The following is a 7,030-nucleotide window of genomic DNA, read 5'->3' on the forward strand; positions in this document are numbered from 1 at the left end:
TAGAACTGATTTACAATTACTTTTCTTAAAGCATTTTGCAAATTTAAAAGTATTAGGCTTGGCTCTTATTCTCTTTTTATAGATGGGCCGGATCCTCTGGCAGAAGTACAGTGTTTTTAGCTGATATAATTTAGAAAAGACTACTTATTTAGCCATTACACTGATGTAATAAATGTACCCATCAGGTATTTTCCACAGGAAGTAAATTTTGACTTTATTTACATATATGGTAAATATTTGTAGAACTAAGGTATAAACCTTCCATTTTTAAAAATCCTTGGCTGTTTTTATTAAGTGTATTTGCTGACTACATTTTAGTTTTAGTTATGAGTTCTTCCTGAAATCAGTTTTTTTTTATATAGGACTTTTGTTCATGACGCATCAGAATAGTACGTTTCTGAAATGCCCTAGTCAGAGTCCAGATACAAATGTCATTCGAATGTTTCGGCAGACCTGAAACAAGCAGGTCTTGCTTGAAAACACAAATGTTGCTGAGCTCAAGCTGTTCTGCTGGAGTTGGCCAAACTTTCTCCACAGTTGTGAAAGATGGAGCAATAATTTCAGTAAGAGTGCAGTTGTAGTTCCATGTCTCAATTTTTAAAGGCAATCTACTATTGCATAATTTTTGCAAAATGTATGTAAAAATATGCATTTTATGTATGTATTTGCTTGACAATCTTCTGTGACAGTAATGCAGACAGACGAGTCTGATACATTTTCATGGGCACTGTATTTTGAAATAATATAAAATTATAACTGCACCAGATAATGCAATCTTCTAAAAGTCAAAACTACTCTGAGGACATGACTTTGTCAATACTATACAGTATATCTCTGTTAATTAATGTATGCCATGTTTCATGTGAGCATCTACTAGCTAGTGACACATGCAGCTATTTTCTGTCTTCTCCAGCTCAGAGTTACATGGAGGTAGTGCTTATACCAGGAGCCCTGGCTGCAGCGCCATTGCAGAACACACATCTACACTCACGTGTAGGTCTGCTAAATGAACAGAAACTTTGACTAACCTTCAGTCCTACCTCAGTTCACTGTACGCACTTACTGTATTGTAATTTCTGGGTCAATGGAATGTTAACAGGCATCCTTTCAAATTTTTCTTCAAATGCATATGTGTAAGGTGGGATCAAAACTGGAAAATGTTGTCACAAGTATGTCTGTCATACTAGATGGGATGTAAAGGCCAATGTTGAACAATTTGATTGTTTTTAGAGTCTTGACTTCAGTGTTTTTTCCAACATTTTGTTAAGGCACATGTGGTTGGTTTATTTTAGTGAGTTTTTGTTTTTCCCAGTTGCATGTAAAATTAAAAGCTAATGAGTACCTCTAAAACATTTTGACCCAGTCATAGCTTAGGATGAGAATAATGTGCTGGTTGTGTCACAAGGCTCCATTATGTGGCGGGGATCCCAAGAAGCCCCATCCACACACGTACTATGAATTAAAAGCAAATTTTCTGTGTTGCAACATAAAATTGCTGGCTAGAAGTTATAGAAGCTATGTCACTAAAACACTCTTGCACGTCTCACGTTCTCTTTCAAATTCTAACAGTTTGTCATCTCTGACATTAATCATTTGCCTTTCTTATTCTCAGAGTCCTATATTTAGGCTTTAGTTAATTTAAATTGACTTTTTTCTCTCTCCATGTGCAGCTGGGTCTCACAAAAACTAAATGGCCTTTGTACACCGGTCCAAATACACAGAGTTCTTGCCTATCCCTGGCCCAAAACAGAATAGCCAATTCTACCTTACACTCCTGCAGTCCCAGAAGCCCTCTTCTGGCTTACAACCTGTCAGCAGGATGGTTTTCTATGCCCACTGCTATTCAGTATATAATGGTTTGCAATCCTCATGTGAAAGCTGAAAGTTATTTGCCTCAACAATAGATTATATGTGATAAGGATGGCATGGTTTGGCCAGTACTCATCGTGAGCAGTTTTCTCTTAATTTAAGATGGAGGCTAACTTTTTACTTATATCATCTTCTCGCTAATGACAATTTGACACATTCTGTTACCAGTTTCCTTTTCTGTCATGTTCCAACAGTGCTTTTATGTCTACAGTGAAGGAATGTTGACCAGGGATTTCATGGCTTACTGAATTTCCGTTGTTGGCATTACAGAGAAACCCATGATACAGCACGTGGCAATGAATACTTGCTGTTTGTCTGTAGAGTGCAGACCTTTACTTTATGATGGACAAAGATATTGGCAGACTCAAGGTGTACCTCTAGATTTGTGTGTGTTTCTTGCTGATGAGGAATACATTTTTACTACATTGTATGAAGGATTATAGCACTTTTAGACTCTCTAACTTGTTACGGCTTTCTTTTGCCCATTCAGTAATTAGGATGCAGCGCACTGCTTGTACTTTGTAGCTGTAATGTATTTTGTGTTTAGATTTACATTGCATCAATTCTGCTCCAAAACTGTTAATTGAAGCATGAGAAGGGACACTTTTTTCTAGCTTTCCTTGCTGTAGAGCTACTGTGTTGACATCTTCTGTCTTTTATGTCTCATGCCACATGGGCATGTTAATAAGCACTTTGAAGTCTCAAGGCAATGCCTGTTTTAGTTCTAAACCACAGAGCTGTTTATATGGAGGTGCAGCTTGTGCAGTCTAGTAAGTGTAGCAGATCCATGAAGAAATTACATGGACTGCAGGGAAACTGTACTGAAAACTAGGATACACTATCATGGAAGATAAAAACATCAAATAACTACATCTTTACATATTCTCTTAAAGTATATCCTTTTGGTGCATATCATTACCTTCTTAGGTTTATTTTCTCCCACTCCTTTTCTGAAGAGAATATTACTGGAAAAGTTAGAAAGCTGAATCTTGACAGTTTCCACTTTGGAGCCTAAAGGCTTCCCTTCAGTTTCCAAAGCTACACCTGAATAAAATAGAATATAATTTGCCTCAGTTATGTATTTATAGTCCATCTTGAGAAAATGGCTGACAAAGAGATGTTATTTCGACAGTGTGTAGTGATTACATTTCTTACGAAATCCTCTTAGCTGACATACATGCATAACTTTAAGTGCATATCAGATGGCTGTATGGCTGCTAGCAGTGACAGACGATGGATAAACCATTGAAGACAGAAACACCGGCTCTGCTGATTAACCTTAATAGTAGTTATTCTACTGAGAAAAATACAAAATTAGAGAGAATCTGCTTACAACCGTCAGAGCAATGAGAACGTCCAGGAGGCAGTAAACTGTGTTCACAGGGCTGGGAGATTAGCCAGACTTCTGTAAATGGTGGTGAAAATGCATGACTTGGCTGTGGTATCTTTTGGAACAAGAAACAAAGGTAGGTCATTTCAATAATATTTACTACTCTGTATTTATACAGTGTCTTTAATGTTCTTAATACATTTGGTACAACTCTCTTGCCAACAGTGTAACAATGTGTACAGTGAGAGAGACGCACACATTGACATCAAATGTCACTAATTAGGCGTGTTATTATAGAATGGATGAGTAAAGGGAATCTAACTCAGATAACAACGAGAGATAAGAGCTACTCCCAAGTGGGGTAATTGTGAGAATTCTCCTTTTAGAGCCGCATCAACCGCATAGTTTTCGCCATTTTGTTAATGAGTATTTCTTATGTCTTTAAAAAGATTTTCATCTAATAGGACATTTACAATTCAGTAACTATTTAGCTTTAATTTTTCATCAGGAACAAAGTAAAGACATTAATACAGTTAAGAATATAGTCAATTAATTGTGGGATAACCTCAAATGTTGCTTCCATCTTGATAGAATCTCAGAAAGAAAGTTAAATCTTTGGGAGCCTTCGAATCATACGAGTCCATGTTCAGCTGACTAAGACAGCACAACCACTCCCTGACCATTCTGGTGTATGTTATCAAGTTTTGATGTCACTGGCTCTTACCTGCTGATATACTGAAATAACAAACCGAGGCTTAAATATGAAGACCAATGGGACATCCCTTACACCGTAGGCAGACTTCTCCATAGCTGCTGGTCTTTGTAGTTTAAAGCAGTGGTTTTATTTATTTATTTTTAATAGTCAACAGGAATGACATCAAACTTTATGTGAGCTGGAGCTTTGGCATTCATGAGCCCATAATATGAATGAATGGGAGGAACGCCAGGAAGAGAATTTTAAGCGTCTCAACTTAATTAGAAGCTAATGTGGATACAAAAAACTTGGGAGTTACAGTAATGTGAAAAAGGTAAGGAGACCTCATGAGAAATGTGTGTTTTTTTTTTTTTGTTTTTCTTTTTTTCACAATTCTGGACGTATCAAGATGTGATAATCATTTAAACAGTATCCTTAAATAAAATTGGTGTAATTGGGAGGAACCAATGAAAATTTGGGTTTGCAACAGTGTGTTTAATTCAGAATGAACTGGCATGCTGTTTAGACTGGGGAAAGAAGAATTATGTGGGAAAAAAAGTCAACCCTTGACTCAAATAGCTCGTGTTACCCCCTCAAGTAGGCTTTCCCTATAAACGTTTAAACTGGGAGAACATTTTTCACACTCTTCCATGCAGGATTATTTCAGCTCTATGACGTTTGAGGGGGGTCTTCCATGCACAGTCCATTTCAAATCTCCCCACAGCATCCATCCATTTTCTGTTATTTATCCAGGGTGTGGGTGTAGCAGTTTAAGCAAAGATGCCCGATTGTCCCTTTTCCCTGCAATCTCCTTCAACTCTTCTGAACCCTACTGAGGTGTTCCTAGTCCAGCTAGGAGATATAAATTCTCTAGCATGTCCTGGGTCTACAATGAGGCCTCCTCGCGGTTAGACATGGCCCAAACCACCTCAACTGGCTCTTTTCAATGTGGAGGAGCAGTGCTTCTACTTTGAGCTCCTCTAGAATGTCTGTGCCCTTCATCCTGTCTCTAAGGCTGAACCCAGACACCCAGCGAAGGAAATTCATTTGTGTTGCTTGTATCTACAATCTAGTTCTGTCAGTCACTACCCCCTTCTTGTGACCACAGGTGAAGGCAGGAACACAGACCAACCAGTAAAGCACAAGAGCATTGTCTTTCAGCTCCGCGCTCTCTTCATCATCAATTACTTCACTGCTCACATGTCTACAGAATTTGCTTCTCCATCTCCAGCTCCCTTCATCCCTCACTCATGAACAAGATCCTGAGATACAAACCGGATTCCAAAAAAGTTGGGACACTATACAAATCGGGAATAAAAACTAAATGCAATGATGTGGAGGTGCCAACTTCTAATATTTTATTCAGAATAGAACATAAATCACGGAACAAAAGTTTAAACTGAGAAAATCTATCATTTTAAGGGGAAAATATGTTGATTCAGAATTTCATGGTGTCAACAAATCCCAAAAAAGTTGGGACAAGGCCATTTTCACCACTGTGTGGCATCTCCCCTTCTTCTTACAACACTCAACAGACGTCTGGGGACCGAGGAGACCAGTTTCTCAAGTTTAGAAATAGGAATGCTCTCCCATTCTTGTCTAATACAGGCCTCTAACTGTTCAATCGTCTTGGGCCTTCTTTGTCGCACCTTCCTCTTTATGATGCGCCAAATGTTCTCTATAGGTGAAAGATCTGGACTGCAGACTGGCCATTTCAGTACCTGGATCCTTCTCCTACCCAGCCATGATGTTGTGATTGATGCAGAATGTGGTCTGGCATTATCTTGTTGAAAAATGCAGGGTCTTCCCTGAAAGAGATGACGTCTGGATGGGAGCATATGTTGTTCTAGAACCTGAATATATTTTTCTGCATTGATGGTGCCTTTCCAGACATGCAAGCTGCCCATGCCACACACACTCATGCAACCCCATACCATCAGAGATGCAGGCTTCTGAACTGAGCGTTGATAACAACTTGGGTTGTCCTTGTCCTCTTTGGTCCGGATGACATGGCGTCCGAGATTTCCAAAAGAACTTGAATCGTGACTCGTCTGACCACAGAACAGTCTTCCATTTTGCCACACTCCATTTTAAATGATCCCTGGCCCAGTGACAACGCCTGAGCTTGTGGATCTTGCTTAGAAATGGCTTCTTCTTTGCACTGTAGAGTTTCAGCTGGCAACGGCGGATGGCACGGTGGATTGTGTTCACTGACAATGGTTTCTGGAAGTATTCCTGAGCCCATTCTGTGATTTCCTTTACAGTAGCATTCCTGTTTGTGGTGCAGTGTCATTTAAGGGCCCGGAGATCACGGGCATCCAGTATGGTTTTACGACCTTGACCCTTACACACAGAGATTGTTCCAGATTCTCTGAATCTTCGGATGATGTTATGCACAGTTGATGATGATAGATGCAAAGTCTTTGCAATTTTTCGCTGGGTAACACCTTTCTGATATTGCTCCACTATCTTTCTGCGCAACATTGTGGGAATTGGTGATCCTCTACCCATCTTGGCTTCTGAGAGACACTGCCACTCTGAGAAGCTCTTTTTATACCCAATCATGTTGCCAATTGACCTAATTAGTGTTTATTGGTCTTCCAGCTCTTCGTTATGCTCAAATTTACTTTTTCCAGCCTCTTATTGCTACTTGTCCCAACTTTTTTGGGATTTGTTGACACCGTGAAATTTTGAATCAACATATTTGTCCTTTAAAATGATAAATTTACTCAAATTAAACGTTTGATCTGTCATCTACGTTCTATTACAAATAAAATATTGACATTTGCCATCACCACATCATTGCATTCAGTTTTCATTCACAATTTGTTTAGTGTCTCAACTTTTTTGGAATCCGGTTTGTACTTTAAGTGCTTCACTTTATGCAACATCCCATCCCCAACCTGTAGAGGGCATTCCACTTAAATTCCACCTTTAGGATGAGTCATAAGAGTCCAATACATTGGGGCTTGAGCAGCAGTAGAAGGCAAGTGCCTTGGTGGACTGAACCCTGGATACCCAAGAACTCATATCATCTCAATGGGATTCAAATCCGGACTTTGACCTGGCCATTCTGGAACTCTCCATTTCTGTTTAACCATGTCCATAGTGGATTTCTAAGTATGTTTAGGGTCACT

The sequence above is a fragment of the Polypterus senegalus genome, chromosome 18 (assembly GCF_016835505.1).
Source record: "Polypterus senegalus isolate Bchr_013 chromosome 18, ASM1683550v1, whole genome shotgun sequence".
NCBI classification, from domain to species: Eukaryota; Metazoa; Chordata; class Cladistia; order Polypteriformes; family Polypteridae; genus Polypterus; species Polypterus senegalus.